The 16,408-nt window shown below is 52.2% G+C and overlaps 1 protein-coding gene, 1 non-coding gene and 1 pseudogene across 2 annotated transcripts in view; 2 read left to right on the top strand and 1 right to left on the bottom strand.

The window, feature by feature from the left end:
* Nucleotides 1-16,408, top strand: part of LOC142076277 (scavenger receptor cysteine-rich type 1 protein M130-like) — a 294,015-nt pseudogene that overhangs the window by 114,162 nt on the left and 163,445 nt on the right.
* LOC142076258 (scavenger receptor cysteine-rich type 1 protein M130-like) overlaps nucleotides 1-16,408 on the bottom strand; it is an 81,244-nt gene that overhangs the window by 46,597 nt on the left and 18,239 nt on the right. The window lies entirely within an intron of this gene.
* On the top strand, nucleotides 15,171-15,243 carry TRNAF-GAA (transfer RNA phenylalanine (anticodon GAA)). The gene has a single exon. It is a non-coding gene; the product is annotated as a tRNA-Phe (tRNA).

Here is a 16,408-nt window from a genome sequence, read left to right as displayed (position 1 = left end):
GTGTGAAATCACCCAGGAGTTCTTTGCACTTGCTTCAAGTTAGCTTACCAACTGCTTGTAGAGCTCAAATACTTCATTATGACATAATATGGGTGATATTACAATTAATTAGCAAGTGCCTACATTGCTGTTTCAGGAAGTGTGGTGTGGTGGGTTGACCCTGCCTGGACGCAGGTGCCCACCCAGCCACTCTACCACTCCCCCTCCTCAGCTGGACAGGGGAGAGAAAATATAATGAAAGGCTCGTGGGTCGAGATAAGGACGGGGAAATCACTCAGCAATTACCGTCACGGGCAAAACAGACTCGACTCAGGGAAATTAATTTAGTTTATTGCCAGTCAAATCAGAGCAGGGTAATGAGAAATAAACCCAAATTTTCAAACACCTTCCCTCCACCCCTCCCTTCTTCCCAGGCTCAACTTCACTCCCCATTTTCTCTCCCTCCTCCCCCCGAGTGGCACAGGAGGACGGGGAATGGGGGTTGCGATGAGTTCATCACTCATTGTCTCTGCCACTTCTTCCTCCGCACACTCTTCCCCTGCTCCAGCGTGGGGTCCCACCCACAGGAGACAGTCCTCCACGAACTTCTCCAAGGTGGGTCTTTCCCACAGGCTGCAGTTCTTCATGAACTGCTCCAGCGTGGGTCCCTTGCACGGGTGCAGTCCTTCGGGAATGGACTGTTCCAGCATGGGTCCCCCACGGGGTCACAAGTGCCACCAGCAAACCTGCTCCAGCATGGGCTCCTCTCTCCATGAGGCTCCTGCCAGGAGCCTGCTCCAGCGCGGGCTTCCCATGGGGTGACAGCCTCCTTCGGGCATCCACCTGCTCTGGTGTGGGGTCCTCCTCGGGCTGCAGGTGGATATCTGCTCTGCTGTGGACCTCCATGGGCTGCAGGGCAACAGCCTGCCTCACCACGGTCATCACCAGGGGCTGCAGGGGAAGCTCCACTCTGGCGCCTGGAGCACCTCCTCCCCTTCCTTCTTCACTGACCAACCCATGGGGTTTGGGGGTTCCCTTCACCTGTCCTGGCCTTGACTTATGGGGTTATGAGGTGCCCTGGCCCAGTCCTGGCCCTTTTCTCTGGAGATTGGAGATTCCCTGCTGCTGCCGACATTTACTGGATTTTAGGGTGAACTGCCATGAACATCAGGGTTTGTGGTGGCTTTCCTCTCTCCTGGCATAGAACTGCAGAGTCTGGGGATGCCTGTCCCTGTCCTAGTCCTGACCCATGGGGTTTGGGGTTCTCTGCCTCTGCTCTTGCCATATGCAACTTTTTTCGGGAGTGGCCTATCCCTATCCTGCAGCTGACCCATGGGGCTTGGGGTGTCCTGTCCCTGTCTGGTGCATGACCTGTACGGTTTCGGGATGTCCTGCCTGTGACCTGGCCCTAACCCATGGAGTTTGGGGTGCCCTGTCCCTGTCTGGCCCATGACCTGTGGAGTTCGAGGGTCTCATAACCGTATCCTGGCCCTGACCCCTGGGGTTTGGGGTGCCCTATACCTGTCTGGTCCATGACCTGTGGGGTTTGGGGATATCCTGCCCTTGTCCTGGCCCTGACAGACAGGATTTGGGGTAACCTGTCCCTGTCTGGTCCATGACCTCTGGAGTTTCGGGGTGCCCTGTCCCCATCTTGGCTCTGACCCATGGGGTTTGGGGTGCCCTGTCCCTGTCTGGTGCATGACCTGTGGGGTTTGGGGATGTCCTGGCAGTGTCCTGGACCCAGACCCATGGGGTTTAGGGTGTCCTGTCCCTGTCTCATTCATGACCTGTGAGGTTAGGAGGTGTCCTGTCTCAATCCTGGCCCTGACCACAGGGTTGGGGGTGCCCTGTCCCTGTCTGGTCCATGACCAGTGCGGTATGGGGATGTCCTCCCCGTATCCTGGCACTGACCCATGGGGTTTGGTTAGACTGTCCCTGTCTGGTCCATGATTTGTGGACTTTGGGGGTCTCCCAACTGTATCTTGGCCCTGACCCATGGGATTTGGAGTGCCCTGTCTCTTTCTGGTCCATAACCTGTGAGGTATGGGTGTGCTCTGTCCCTGTCATGGCCCTGACCCACCGTGTTTGGAGTGCCCTGTCCCTTTCTGGTCCTTGACCTGTGGGGTTGGGAGGTGTCCTGTCCCCATGCTGGTCCTGACCCATGGGGTATGGGGTGCCCTGTCAGTGTCTGGTCCATGACCTGTGGGGTTTGGGGGTGTCCTGTCCTCAACGTGGCCCTGACGCATGGTGTTTGGCGTGCCCTGTCCCTGTCTGGTCCATGACCTGTGGGATTTTGGGCTTGTCCAGCCCATGTCCTGGCCCTGACCCATGGGGTTTGTGGTGCCCTTTCTCTGTGTGGTCCATGACCTGTGGGGTTTGGGAGTACCTGCCAGTGTCCTAGCTGTGACCCATGTGTTTTGGGGTGTCCTGTCCCTGTCTGGTCCATAACCTGTGGGGTTTGGGGGTGTCCTGCATGTGTCATGCATGTGTCCAAGGCCTGTTCCACAGGGTTTAGGGTGCTCTATCCCTGCCTGGTCCATGACCTGTGGGGTTTGGGCTTGTCCTGCCCATATCCTTACCCTGACCCACGGGGTTTGGGGTGTCCCCTCCCTGTCTGGTCCATGACCTGTGGGGTTTGGGGATGTCCTGCCCATGTCCTGGCCCTGACCCATGGGGTTTGGGGTGCCCTGTCCCTGTCTGGTTCATGACCTGTGGTGTATAGATTTGTCCTGTCCCCTTCCTGGCCCTTAGTACGGGATTTGGGGTGGCCTGTCCCTGTCTGCTCCATGAACTGTGGGGTTTGGGGATGTCCAGCTCGTGTCCTTGCCCTGACCCACAGGCTTTGGAGTTCCCTGTCCCTGTCTAGTCCATGACCTGTGGCATTTGAGCGTGTCCAGCCCATGCCCTGGCCCTGAGCCATAGGGGTTTAGAATTCCCTGTCCCTGTCTGTCCATGAGCTGTGGGGTTCGGGAGTGTCCTGCCAGTGTCCTATCTGTGACCCACGTTTTCTGAGGTGCCCAGTCCCTGTCTGTCCATGAGCTGTGGGGTTTGGGAGTGTCCTGCCAGTGTCCTAGCTGTGACCTCTTTTGGAGTGTTCTGTCCCTGTCTGGTCCATGACCTGTGGGGTTTGGGGATGTCTAGCGAGGGGTGTTTTTCCATCGCCCTCAGGGTGTGGAACCATTTTTACTTCAGTTCGCCTCAGGCCTCTAGAGTCTGTTTTAGTGGCCGGAAGGTTTACAGGGCCATACTTGCACCCGTAATTGATCAATTCTTGGGCGACCTCCCCCCAAGTCCACATCTTCCTATCCGGGGACCGGCAGTGCCGATCGGGTGTCAGTCCTTCTAAAGCAGCTGCAACTCTTTCACCCTGAGGTATTGCTTGTATTTTCCCCTTAACTGTATACTCATCGGCTTTAAGGAATCGGGAAGTCCCCTTATAAGGGGAGTCATTCGCTCAGGATCTACAGGCATCAGCGTCGGGGACTCCTGCCTGGGCTCCAACTTCCGATCATACATCATCTGCAAGCAAGCTGCCTTCTGCACACTTTCCACCAACTGATCAACAGTCCCCGTGATTGCGAGGGGATCCCCCCTCTCCAAGCGGTTCAATCCCCCCGCCCAATAGGCTGCCCGCTGGGTTAAAGACCAAGGGGCGTGGTAATTTCCGGTAGTTAAAAATACTCCCGGTCCCCAATACCCCTCCGCCTCCTTTTCACTTAACAAAATCTGATCCCCCCCAGATAACGACACTCTCCACACATACTCTGTCTCCGACTCCCTAGGGGTTTGGCCAAAATCCTTTTTTAGCTTCACCAATTCAGTGGCAGTATAGGGGACCTCCTTGGTTGTAACCTGGGGGAACTGATCCTCATCATCATCATAAATACACTCGGTCTTAACCAAGGGTTGCAGCGAGGGCGGTTCCAATTTCTCTACCTTTTCTCTTGCTGCCTGCAAGTCGTTAAAAGGATAACCAGTTTCCGATCTTGGGGGTATTTCCTCATGGGCAGTGCCCGCAAGGAGTTGCTCCTTAAGAGCAATCTGCAGATATTTCACCTGGTCTCTCTCTCCTTCAAGCTGTTCCTTTAATTCCGCCACTTGCCCCTGAAGGGACCGAACGAGGTTTTGGAGGGATTCAACAATTAGGGATTCCTCAACGCGACAACGTTCTCTCACCTCTACAGCAGCGGCTAAACTGGCACCAAGAACAGCACAAACAATCGCTTTTCCTCTTCCAGATCTCACTCTCGCATCCTTTTGCAAAGCACTCATCCGATCAACCACACTCTGCAAATTATACCAATTTCCCTGAGCCCAGTCCATTCCGGGTACAGAAGGTCGTGCATTATATTTCTCCAAAAACTCAAACAAAACTTCTCTCCCCAAAGGGACAGTTTTAGTATCACTCATCTTTATACAAAGCGGGGAAGCGGTCATCTCAGGAAGGCAGCGCCTAAGTTTCGCACAAAAACCCACCCCCCTTCACTCTCCTGAGAGGTTTCACGTATTTGCAAAACAAAGCGGGAAAGCAGTCTTCTCAGGAAGGCAGCACGTAAGTTACAAACACAGCCCTGCACCCCTTCACTCTCCCGAGAGGTCTCACGTATTTAGAAAACAAAACAGCACGTAAGTTTTAAACACAGACAAAGCGGGAAGCGGTCGTCTCAGGAAGGCAGCACGTAAATTTCTAACACAGCAAACACAGACCCGCACCCCTTACTTTCCTGAGAGGTCTCACGTATTTGGGAAATAGTACGGCACTCTCGTCTCAAGGGATCCTGTCCGTGACGCCAATTTAATGTCCCGATCCGATGTCAGGAATGTCCCGATCCGAAGTCGGGGGAGATTTCAATATGATCCCAAGAGCGAGATTAAGACACAAAACGAGATCAAATGCCGTATACCCAAACCAGCAACTTTTAATATCAAAAGTAGAAAATTAGTAGCGATAGGATAGAATAGAGTAAAAAGACAGAAGTCAAGCAGGTATTCAGGATAGATTTGCAAGAATAGTCCCCACCATGGATCCGTGGCGTCCCAGGGGTCCAAGTCTCTCGGTGTTCCAGCGGTGGGCGGTCGCTCTGGGGTCCGCGGTGTTTCGGCGGCGTCGGCAATCGCACTGGGGTCCTCTTGGCAGTCCCTTTTATTCTCGCTCGAGGGCTGCAGTTTCCATGGCAATGACATGTCTCCGCATTCCTGAGTCTTGACTGTCCAAGCACGTGCCAGCCGGAGATCTTTCACACCTTACTAGCCGGAGATCTCTGTGGCCTTGCAGCCATTCTTATCATATTCAGCAGCCAAAGGAACCCTCGCCCAGATAAGCAGTCTTTGAGACAAAAGTTCTATAATTCAGTCTTTCACACTTGCCCATGTCTTGGCCCTGAGCCATGGGCTTTAGGGTTCCCTGTCCCTCTCTGGTCCATGAACTGTGGGGTTTGGGGATGTCCAACTCATGTCCTGGCCCTAACCCACAGGGTTTGGGGTTCCCTGTCCCTCTCTGGTCTATGACCTGTGGGGTTTGGGCTTGTCCAGCCCATGTCGTGGCTCTGACCCATTGGGTTTGGGGTGCCCTTTCTTTGCCTGGTCCATGACCTGTGGGGTTTGGGTGTGTCCTGCCAGTGTCCTAGCTGTGAACCACATGTTTTGGGGTGCCCTTTCTCTGTCTAGATCATGACCTGTGGCATTTGAGGATATCCTGCCAGTGCACTTTTGGTGAGCTACAGGGTTTGGGGTGCCCTGTCCCTTTCTGGTTCATGACCTGTGAGGTTTGGGGTTGTCCTGCCCATATCCTTGCCCTGACCCACAGGGTTTGTGGTTCCGGGTGCCTGTCTGGTCCATGAGCTGTGGAGTTTGGAGGTGTTGTGTGCCATCCGGACTGTGACCCATGGGTTTTGGGTTCCCTGTCCCTGTCTGGTCCAGGACCTTTTGGCTTTGGGCTTGTCCAGCCATGTCGTGGCTCTGACCCATGGGGTTTGGTGTGGTCTTTCTTTGTCCGGTCCATGACCTGTAGGGTTTGGGAGTGTCCTGCCAGTGTCCTAGCTGCGGCCCACGTGTGTTGGGGCTCCCTGTCCCTGTCTGGTCCATGACCTGTGGGTTTCGGAGTGTCCCGGTTTCGGCTGGGATAGGGTTAAATTTCTTCCTAGTGCTGTGTTTTGGATTTAGCATGAGGAGAATGTTGATAACACACTGATGTTTTCAGTTGTTGCTAAGCGCCCTCCTAGTCCAAGGACAGCTCCCGTGCCTACTGACTGAGCTAGGTACACAAGATGGGAGGGAACATAATCAGGACAGCCAGCCCAGCTAGCTAATGGGGTATTCCATACCATGTGACGTCATGCTCAGTATATGAACAGTAGACGTGATCCAGGAAGTACCGATTGCTACTTGGTTATTGGTCAGCGCTGGTGGTGAGCAATTGCATTGTGCATCACTCATTTTCTATATTCTATCATTATTTATTATTATTATTTTCCCTTTTCTGTTCTATTAAACTGTCTTCATCTCAACCCACGAGTTTTTCTCACTCTTACCCTTCCGATTCTCTCCCCGTCCCACTGGGGATGGGGGGAGTGAGTGAGTGGCTGCGTGGTGTTTGGCTGCCTGCCAGGTTGAACCACGACAGTCCTTTTTGGCGCCCAACGTGGGGCTCGACGGGTTGAGATAACGATAGATCTGACCAAAGTGTGTTAAGGCAAAATTGTTATAAGCATTCATTGTATTGATTGGTCACAATGTTGATGTATTGGCTGTCAAAGTTGTGGGGCTGGCTCTCAATATTGGGTCATGTAATACCTTGCTTGCAGTATGTGTTCCCTTTTGTGCTGTTTATCATTAGTCGGAACTGGGCCAAGATTATCATTTTGCTGCTGTTTTATGAGGTGATAAAATCATTGGTCATACGTCTAATCTGGTATCTGTACTCGGCACTGCCGTCATTTCTGTACCTCGGGAATCACCTCTTAGAAATTATTAGTATTTGCACTTTTTTCTCCTCGGAGAATGAATTTAAGGGGGAGACGGGATGGGACACTTTCTCCCACTTGTTCATCTTCCCTTCCATATTGTCAGAAAGTCCTTTTTCTTCTATCCTCTTCACAAAGATGTCTACAATATTCCCTGAGAATTTTGAATATCCTTGGGATGTTCAAACAAGCATGTTCATATTGCTATGTCTCCTGAATGTGGTTCAGGCCTTGTTTAGGTTTAAACAACTCTTCAGGAATACTGTCCAGAGATCAACCCTCAGGAACAAGAAAAGAGGGAGGGCAAACGGCGGTGCCTCGTTGGGACGGGCGGAGCGGCGAGTCTCAGGGGCGGTGGGCAGCAGGAGATCAACCCCGGCAACAGACACGGTAGCTACTCAAAACCCCACGACAGGCACTGCGGCTACTCCAACCCCCATGACAACCCCTGTGGCTACTCAAACCCTGGCAACAGTCACCGTAGCTTCTCCAACCCCTGCGACAAGCACTGCAGCCACTCAAACTCCGGCAACAGGCACTATAGTTATTCCAACCCCCATGACAAGCACTGCAGCTACCCAAACCCCAGCAACAGGCACTACAGCTGAACCAGAGGACCAACCCTTGCTGGCATCCGTTGCCCCTGTACGGAAGAGGAAATCTTGGAAGCAGAGGTCAGATCATTTAGAAAGGGATGATGGAAGAGCAGGGACATCACGAGGAGAGGACGAGGAAGAGGAAGAACTCATAAACGAGACAGAAACCACCCGGATCAATATCCCTGAGTGAGCTGCGAGATATGCGGGAAGATTTCAGCCGTCGTCCAGGCAAGCACATTGTTACCTGGCTGGTCCGGTGCTGGGATAATGGGGCCAGTAGCCTGGAATTAGAGGGGAAGGAAGCCAAACAGCTGGGATCCCTTGCTAGGGAAGGGGGCATTGACAAAGCGATTGGAAAAGGGACACATGTCCTCAGCCTCTGGAGGCGACTGCTGTCAGGCGTAAAGGAAAGGTATCCCTTCAGGGAAGATGATGTATATTGCCCAGGCAAATGGACCACTATGGAGAGAGGTATCCAGTACCTGAGAGAATTAGGCATGCTGCAGGTGGTTTATAGTGACCTGGACGATGACCAAACACCCAAAGATCCAGATGAAGTCCAGTGCACGCGACCCATGTGGCGGAAGTTGGTACGGAGCGCACCAGCGTCGCGTGCCAGTTCATTGGCAGTACTGTGCTGGAAAGAGGAAGAAGCACCAATGGTAGATGTTGTGGTTAGCAGACTCTGGGAATACGAAGAAAGTGTCTCCTCCTCCCTTGTCTCAGCTGTGGAGGAGCTGTCCCGGAAGGTCCAGCAACTCGAAGAAGGTATGTCCTATTCTCCACCTGTATGGACCAGTATCTCATCCATTAGGAGTCAGCGTCCTACTGCTCAAGAGAGAGGATATAGAAAGTACACACCACGGGGCACCCTGTGGTTTTACCTGTGTGACCACGGAGAGGACATGAGGCAGCGGGATGGAAAACCTACCTTCATCCTAGAGGCACGGGTACGCGAGTTGCAAGGAAAAACAGTGACACAAGGGGGTTCTCCAAAGAAAAATGCTGCTCCAGTTTTCAGGAAAAACCTGTCTCACGACGGTCCAGTTTCCAGTGAACAGTTCCCCAGACAGAGTAGAAGGGCTGATCTTACTTTGGATTGTAATCATGATGAAGAAATTCTTGACTCGCGTTTGCAAGAAGTGAGAAGCGGATACTATGACCAGAACTAGAGGGGCCCTGCCTCCGGCCAGGTGGAGGAAAGGGACAACCGGGTTTACTGGACTGTGTGGATTCGATGGCCTGGCACATCAGACCCACAGGAGTATAAGGCGCTCGTAGACACTGGTGAACCCTGATGCCATCAAGCTATAAAGGGGCATTTGTATTTCTGGAGTGACAGGGGGATCCCAAGAGTTAACTGTATTGGAGGCCGAAGTGAGCCTGACCAGGAATGAGTGGCAGAAGCACCCCATTGTGACTGGCCCAGAGGCTCCGTGCATCCTTGGCATAGACTACCTCAGGAGAGGGTATTTTAAGGACCCAAAAGGGTACCGGTGGGCTTTTGGTATAGCTGCCCTGGAGACGGAGGAAATTAAACAGCTGTCCACCTTGCCCAGTCTCTCGGAGGACCCTTCTGTTGTGGGGTTGCTGAGGGTTGAAGAACAGCAGGTACCAATCGATACCACAACAGTGCACCGGCGGCAATATCGCACCAACCGAGACTCCCTGATTCCCATCCACGAGCTGATTCGTCGACTGGAGAGCCAAGGAGTGATCAGCAAGACTCGCTCACCCTTTAACAGTCCCACATGGCCAGTGCAAAAGTCTAATGGAGAGTGGAGACTAACAGTAGACTACCGTGGCCTGAACGAAATCACGCCGCCACTGAGTGCTGCCGTGCCGGACATGTTAGAACTCCAATATGAACTGGAGTCAAAGGCAGCCAGGTGGTACGCTACCATTGACATCGCTAATGCGTTCTTCTCAATCCCTTTGGCGGCAGAGTGCAGGCCACAGTTTGCTTTCACTTGGAGGGGTGTCCAGTACACCTGGAACCGACTGCCCCAGGGGTGGAAACGCAGCCCTACCACTTGCCATGGACTGATCCACACCGCACTGGAACAGGGTGAGGCTCCAGAACACCTGCAATACATTGACGACATCATCGTGTGGGGCAACACAGCAGAGGAAGTTTTCAAGAAAGGGGAGAGAATAATTCAAATCCTTCTGAAGGCTGGCTTTGCCATAAAACAAAGTAAGGTGAAGAGACCTGCACAGGAGATCCAGTTTTTAGGAATAAAATGGCAAGACGGATGTCGTCAGATCCCAATGGATGTGATCAACAAATTAACAGCCATGTCCCCACCAACTAGCAAAAAGGAAACACAAGCTTTCTTAGGCGTTGTGGGCTTTTGGAGAATGCATATTCCAAATTACAGTCAGATCGTAAGCCCTCTCTATCACATGACCGGGAAGAAGAACGACTTCAAATGGGGCCCTGAGCAACAACAAGCCTTTGAACAAATTAAAGGGGAGATAGTTCATGCAGTGGCCCTTGGGCCAGTCCGGGCAGGACAAGATGTGAAGAATGTGCTCTACACCACAGCCGGGGAGAATGGCCCTACCTGGAGCCTCTGGCAGAAAGCACCAGGGGAGACTCGAGGTCGACCCTTAGGGTTCTGGAGTCGGGGATACAGAGGATCCGAGGCCCGCTACACTCCAACTGAGAAGGAGATATTGGCAGCATATGAAGGGGTTGGAGCTGCTTCGGCAGTGGTTGGTACTGAAGCCCAGCTCCTCCTGGCACCCCGACTGCCGGTGCTGGGCTGGATGTTCAAAGGGAGGGTCCCCTCTACACATCATGCAACCGATGCTACGTGGAGTAAGTGGGTCGCACTGATCACACAACGGGCCCGAATAGGAAACCCCAGTCGCCCAGGAATCTTGGAGGTGATCACGAACTGGCCAGAAGGCAAAGATTTTGGAATATCCCCAGAGGAGGAGGTGACGCGTGCTGAAGAGGCCCCACTGTATAACAAACTGCCAGAAAACGAGAAGCAATATGCCCTGTTCACGGATGGGTCCTGTCGCCTTGTGGGGAAGCATCAGAGGTGGAAAGCTGCGATATGGAGTCCTATATGCCAGGCTGCAGAAAGTGCTGAAGGAGAAGGTGAATCGAGCCAGTTTGCAGAGGTGAAAGCCATCCAGCTGGCCTTGGACATTGCTGAATGATAAAAATGGCCAGTACTTTCTCTCTATACTGACTCATGGATGGTGGCAAATGCCCTGTGGGGGTGGTTGCAGCAGTGGAAGCAGAACAACTGGCAGCGCAGAGGTAAACCCATCTGGGCTGCCGCGTTGTGGCAAGATATTGCTGCCCGAGTAGAGAACCTGGCTGTAAAAGTACGTCATGTAGTTGTTCATGTACCCAAGAGTCGGGCCACTGAGGAACATCAAAACAACCAGCAGGTGGACCAGGCTGCTAAGATTGAAGTGGCTCAGGTGGATCTGGACTGGCAACATAAGGGTGAATTATTTATAGCTCGGTGGGCCCATGACACTTCAGGCCACCAAGGAAGAGATGCAACATATAGATGGGCTCGTGTTCGAGGGGTGAACTTGACCATGGACACTATTGCACAAGCTATCCATGAATGTGAAACATGCGCTACAATCAAGCAAGCCAAGCGAGTAAAGCCTCTTTGGTATGGGGGACAATGGTTGAAATATAAATATGGGGAGGCTTGGCAGATGGATTATATCACACTCCCACAAACCCGCCACAGCAAGCGCTATGTGCTCACCATGGTGGAAGAAACCACCGGATGGCCCAGGCAGCACAGGTTCATGGAAGGCAGGTCCTGCTTGACCAACCTGATCTCCTTCTATGACCAGGTGACCCGCCTCGTGGATGAGGGAAAGGCTGTGGATGTGGTCTACCTGGACTTCAGTAAGGCCTTTGACACTGTCTCCCACAGCATTCTCCTAGAGAAGCTGGCGGCTCACAGCCTAGACAGGTGCACTCTTCCCTGGGTAAAAAACTGGCTGGACGGCCGAGCCCAGAGAGTTGTGGTGAACGGAGTTAAATCCAGTTGGCGGCCGGTCACAAGCGGTGTTCCCCAGGGCTCAGTACTGGGGCCGGTCTTGTTCAGTATCTTTATCAATGATCTGGACGAGGGGATCGAGTGCTCCCTCAGTCAGTTTGCAGACGACACCAAGTTGGGCGGGAGTGTTGATCTGCTCGAGGGTGGGAAGGCTCTGCAGAGGGACCTGGACAGGCTGGATCGATGGGCCGAGGCCAACTGTATGAGGTTCAACAAGGCCAAGTGCCAGGTCCTGCACTTCGGCCACAACAACCCCAGGCAATGCTACAGGCTTGGGGAAGTGCCCAGAGGAAAAGGACCTGGGGGTGCTGATTGACAGCCGGCTGAACATGAGCCGGCAGTGTGCCCAGGTGGCCAAGAAGGCCAACGGCATCCTGGCCTGTATCAGAACTGGTGTGGCCAGCAGGAGCAGGGAGGTGATCGTGCCCCTGTACTGGGCACTGGTGAGGCCGCACCTCGAATCCTGGGTTCAGTTTTGGGCCCCTCACTCCAGGAAGGACATGGAGGTGCTGGAGCGTGTCCAGAGGAGGGCAACAAAGCTGGTGAAGGGCCTGGAGCACAAGTCTGATGAGGAGCGGCTGAGGGAACTGGGACTGTTTAACCTGGAGAAGAGGAGGCTGAGGGGAGACCTCATCGCGCTCTACAATTACCTGAAAGGAGGTTGTAGCGAGGCGGGTGTTGGTCTCTTCTCCCAAGTAACTAGCGATAGGACAAGAGGAAATGGCCTCAAGTGGCGGCAAGGGAGGTTTAGATTGGACATGAGGAGAAATTTCTTTACTGAAAGAGTGATCAGGCCTTGGAACAGGCTGCCCAGGGAAGTGGTGGAGTCACCATCCCTGGAGGTATTTAAAAGACGTGTAGATGAGGCCCTTAGGGACATGGTGTAGTGGATATGGTGTGTTGGGTTGACGGTTGGACACGATGATCTTAGAGGTCTTTTCCAACCTGTATGATTCTATGATTCTATGATTCTATGATTCTATGGCTGGAAACATACCCTGTGCCCCATGCCACCGCCCGGAACACCATCCTGGGCCTTGAAAAGCAAGTCCTATGGCGACATGGCACCCCAGAAAGAATTGAGTCAGACAACAGGACTCATTTCCGAAACACCCTCATAGACACCTGGGCCAAAGAGCACGGCATGGAGTGGGTCTATCACATCCCCTACCATGCACCAGCCTCCGGGAAAATCGAACGATACAACGGACTGCTAAAGACTACGCTGAGGGCAATGGGTGGTGGGACATTCAAGCATTGGGACACACATTTAGCAAAGGCCACCTGGTTAGTCAACACCAGGGGATCTGTCACTCGAGCTGGCCCTGCCCAATCCAAACCCTTACGTACTGTAGAGGGGGATAAAGTCCCTGTCGTGCATATGAGAAATATGCTGGGGAAGACAGTCTGGGTTACTCCTGCCTCTGGCAAGGGAAAACCCATCCGTGGGATTGCTTTTGCTCAAGAACTGGGTACACTTGGTGGGTAATGCGAAAGGATGGGGAAGTCCGGTGTGTACTTCAAGGGGACTTGATTTTGGGTGAAAATAGCCAATGAACTGAATTGTATGATGTTAAATGTTATATGATATTGTATATCATTATTTCTATGGTTGCTATCAATGGTATAGCAGTAAAAAATCACCCAGATTAACGAAGAATGAACTAACTCTGATGAAACCGAGCAAAGTGCAACGATGATAGAACCGGACGAGCGCAGCAATACTGAAATGAGAACTGGCTTCAGGATGCAACAGTCCAACACCACACACCATCTCTCCTGCCCTGAAAGACTGTTATGACAGATGGAGCCCAAAGTCATGGACTAAATGAACTCAATGGACATTTTAGAGGGATGGCCCATAGACTAAGGGAATGATATCTGTGTGTATATATAAATATAAAGACAAGAAAGGTGATGGTGATTAATTGGAATGTATTGGAAATTATGAAACCTAAGCATGACGTAAATGGTATAGCACAAGGGGTGGATACTGTCCTGGTTTCAGCTGGGATAGAGTTAAATTTCTTCCTAGTGCTGTGTTTTGGATTCAGTATGAGGAGAATGTTGATAAGAAACTGATGTTTTCAGTTGTTGCTAAGTATCTTGTCAAGGACAACTACCCTCTGCTACCAAGCTAGACTGGGAGGAGGGAACACAGCCAGGACAGCCAGCCCAGCTGGCCAACGGGGTATTCCATACCATGTGACGTCATGCTCAGTATATGAACGGTAGGCGTGATCCAGGAAGTACCGATCGCTACTTGGTTATCGGTCAGCGTGGGTGGTGAGCAATTGCATTGTGCATCACTCATTTTGTATATTCTATCATTATCATTATTATTTTCCCTTTTCTGTTCTATTAAACTGTCTTTATCACAACTCATGAGTTTTTCTCACTCTTACGTTTCCGATTCACCTCCTCTTTTACTAGCAAAACCGGCCTTCAGGAATACCAGGTGGCAGAGATGAGGGGGGCAAGTCTGGAGCCCAGCAGACATACTCCTGGTGGAAGAGGATCAGGTCAGGGAATACTTACGTGACCTGGATATACATAAGTCCATGGGCCCTGGTGCGATGCACCCATGAGTGCTGAGGGAGCTGGCAGATGTCCTTGTCAGGACACTCTCAATAATCTTTTATCAATCATTGAAACTGGGGGAAGTGCCTGAAGACTGGAAGAAATCAAATGTCACTCCTATCTTCAAGAAGGGCAAGAAGGAGGACCTGGGGAACTACAGGCCAGTCAGCCTCTCCTCGATCCCTGGGAAGGTGATAGAGCACCTAATCCTGGAAAATATTTCCAGGTACATTGCACTGGTTTTGGCTGAGATGGAGTTAATTTTCTGCAGAGTTAATTTTCTGCAGCTCTCACAGACCATAGGTGCTATGGTTGGGATTTGTGACCAACACAGTGTTGGTGTGGTCTTTTCCTGCAGCCCATGGAGAAGACCACAGTGGAGAAGGTAATCCCCGCAGTCCGTGGAGGAGCCAACACCAGAGAAATTGAATAATTCCTGGAAGAACTGTGGCCTGTGGAGAGCCCACAGTGGAGCAGGTTCATCTCGAAGGACTGTAGCTTGTAGGAGGGACCCCATGGGAAAAGTGTGAGAAGGAAGGAGCAGCAGAGAGGAACTGTTATGGCCTGACTACAACCCCCATTCCCCATCTGCTAGCGCTGCTCAAGGGGGAGGAGGTAGAAGAGCTGGGAACAAAGGAGGGAAGTTGAGCTGGGGAAAAAAGGGTGGGGAGGAGGCCTTCCATGGGGAAGGAGATAAGGTCTTCCAACAGCCCCACACTTCTTCCACCCTCAGCCTGTGCAGTTCCACGTGCTTGGCCTGTCCCCTTGCTTTGCCACTGTCATGTTGGTCCTAAAGTCCCCCACACATTTTGGCATGGCCAGTGTAAGCTGGCCTCCACCCAAATCTGGAGCCCACCTGGCCATGGAGGCAGGGAGAGGCCAGGTCCCCTCTGCCCAGGGCTGGGAGCAGCTTCTCCCTGGGAACCTCCCCAAGGAATGCTCCTCACGTGTGTCAGCGTGTGGCCTGGCAGGGGTGGAACTGGGACAAGGGCTGCTGGAACAGGGCCTAAGTAGCTCAGCTGGGAGAGCATTAGACTGAAGATCTAAAGGTCCCTGGTTCAACCCTGGGCTTCTGCAGGAGTTTCCTCCCTTAGCTTTTTGCAGAGCCTGTCTGCCTTCTTCCAGCCTACCCTGGCCCTCCTTGCTCCTTCACCTCTTGCCAGAGCACTGCCCCTGCACTGTAGCTGCAGATCTGCGGGTTAGAAGGAGCCTTCCTCTTGCACCACAAGTCCCCAGCCTCCCTCTGGGCAGGACTCTACATTCAGTGCTTCTTTGGGGTGGTCTCCATCTGTCGCTCCTTCCCTGCTCCACAGCAACTGGGATCTTTCCTTTGTGGGGTCTCTGCAAAGACCTTGTCTCTCTCCTCTTTGTCATTCTTGATGGTGCACAGACTGCTCCCATCCTCACACACACCCTTCGCCTGGACCTTCACCTGGCAGTACCCAGACCAGAACATACTGCCCATCGGGGAGACCACTGTCCCCCCAGTGACTTGCGGAAACCGGACTCCACAATCTATGAGACTGTAAAGTAGGTATGTTTATTCAGCGCTGGGCGGCACGGGGGGTAGTCCCACCAAAGTTGTGCGCGCCTCAACGCGGCACTCACCATAAATATATACAGTAAAATATTACATATTCATAGAGTTTTGTAATACGCCTATACATATGCATGACCTGTCCCCGCTTTGTATTAAAATGAGTTCCAAGAAGTCATTTCCATAGACCCCTCCCATCTGCGCTTGCGCATTGCCTCCTAGTGGGGGTCGTCGGGGGTCGTGGGGATGAAGGCTGATAGTTCCTCTTCATCACCGCTAGTGACCTTTTGTTCTTGCGCAGGCTCAGTTGCCTTCTTACTTTTGTCCATCCCGCAGGGTCAGTTTTAGCTGGCTTCTTGCGACAAGTTTTTAGTCTTTATCAGGAGCTGTCCTTGTGAGGCGCCTCAGTTAATTTACACCATAGCTAAGTCGGCCTTATCAGGCTGAGCCGGCCTTGTGAGGAGCAAAGTATCAAGCCCCTACCTACTGATTCAATCTTCTAACTCCTATTAATCATTCAACTACTAAAATTCCTTAATCCCTTCTCTCAGTCCCCCCTTTTCTAAAAAGTTAGTAAATTCTTTCACTCTATACTAAACCCTATACTAATTTTCTTTATATTATCCCATTCTTCTCCAGGTTGTATATTATGTACAGGCCCATCCAAACCCCTGCTTCGAGTCCCAACCACATATTTCTCAACCT

This window comes from Calonectris borealis, unplaced genomic scaffold (genome assembly GCF_964195595.1).
Source record: "Calonectris borealis unplaced genomic scaffold, bCalBor7.hap1.2 HAP1_SCAFFOLD_40, whole genome shotgun sequence".
In the NCBI taxonomy this organism is placed as follows: domain Eukaryota; kingdom Metazoa; phylum Chordata; class Aves; order Procellariiformes; family Procellariidae; genus Calonectris; species Calonectris borealis.
The sequence above is the reverse complement of the archived record's forward strand: the minus strand, read 5'-3'. Positions and strand labels throughout refer to the sequence as shown.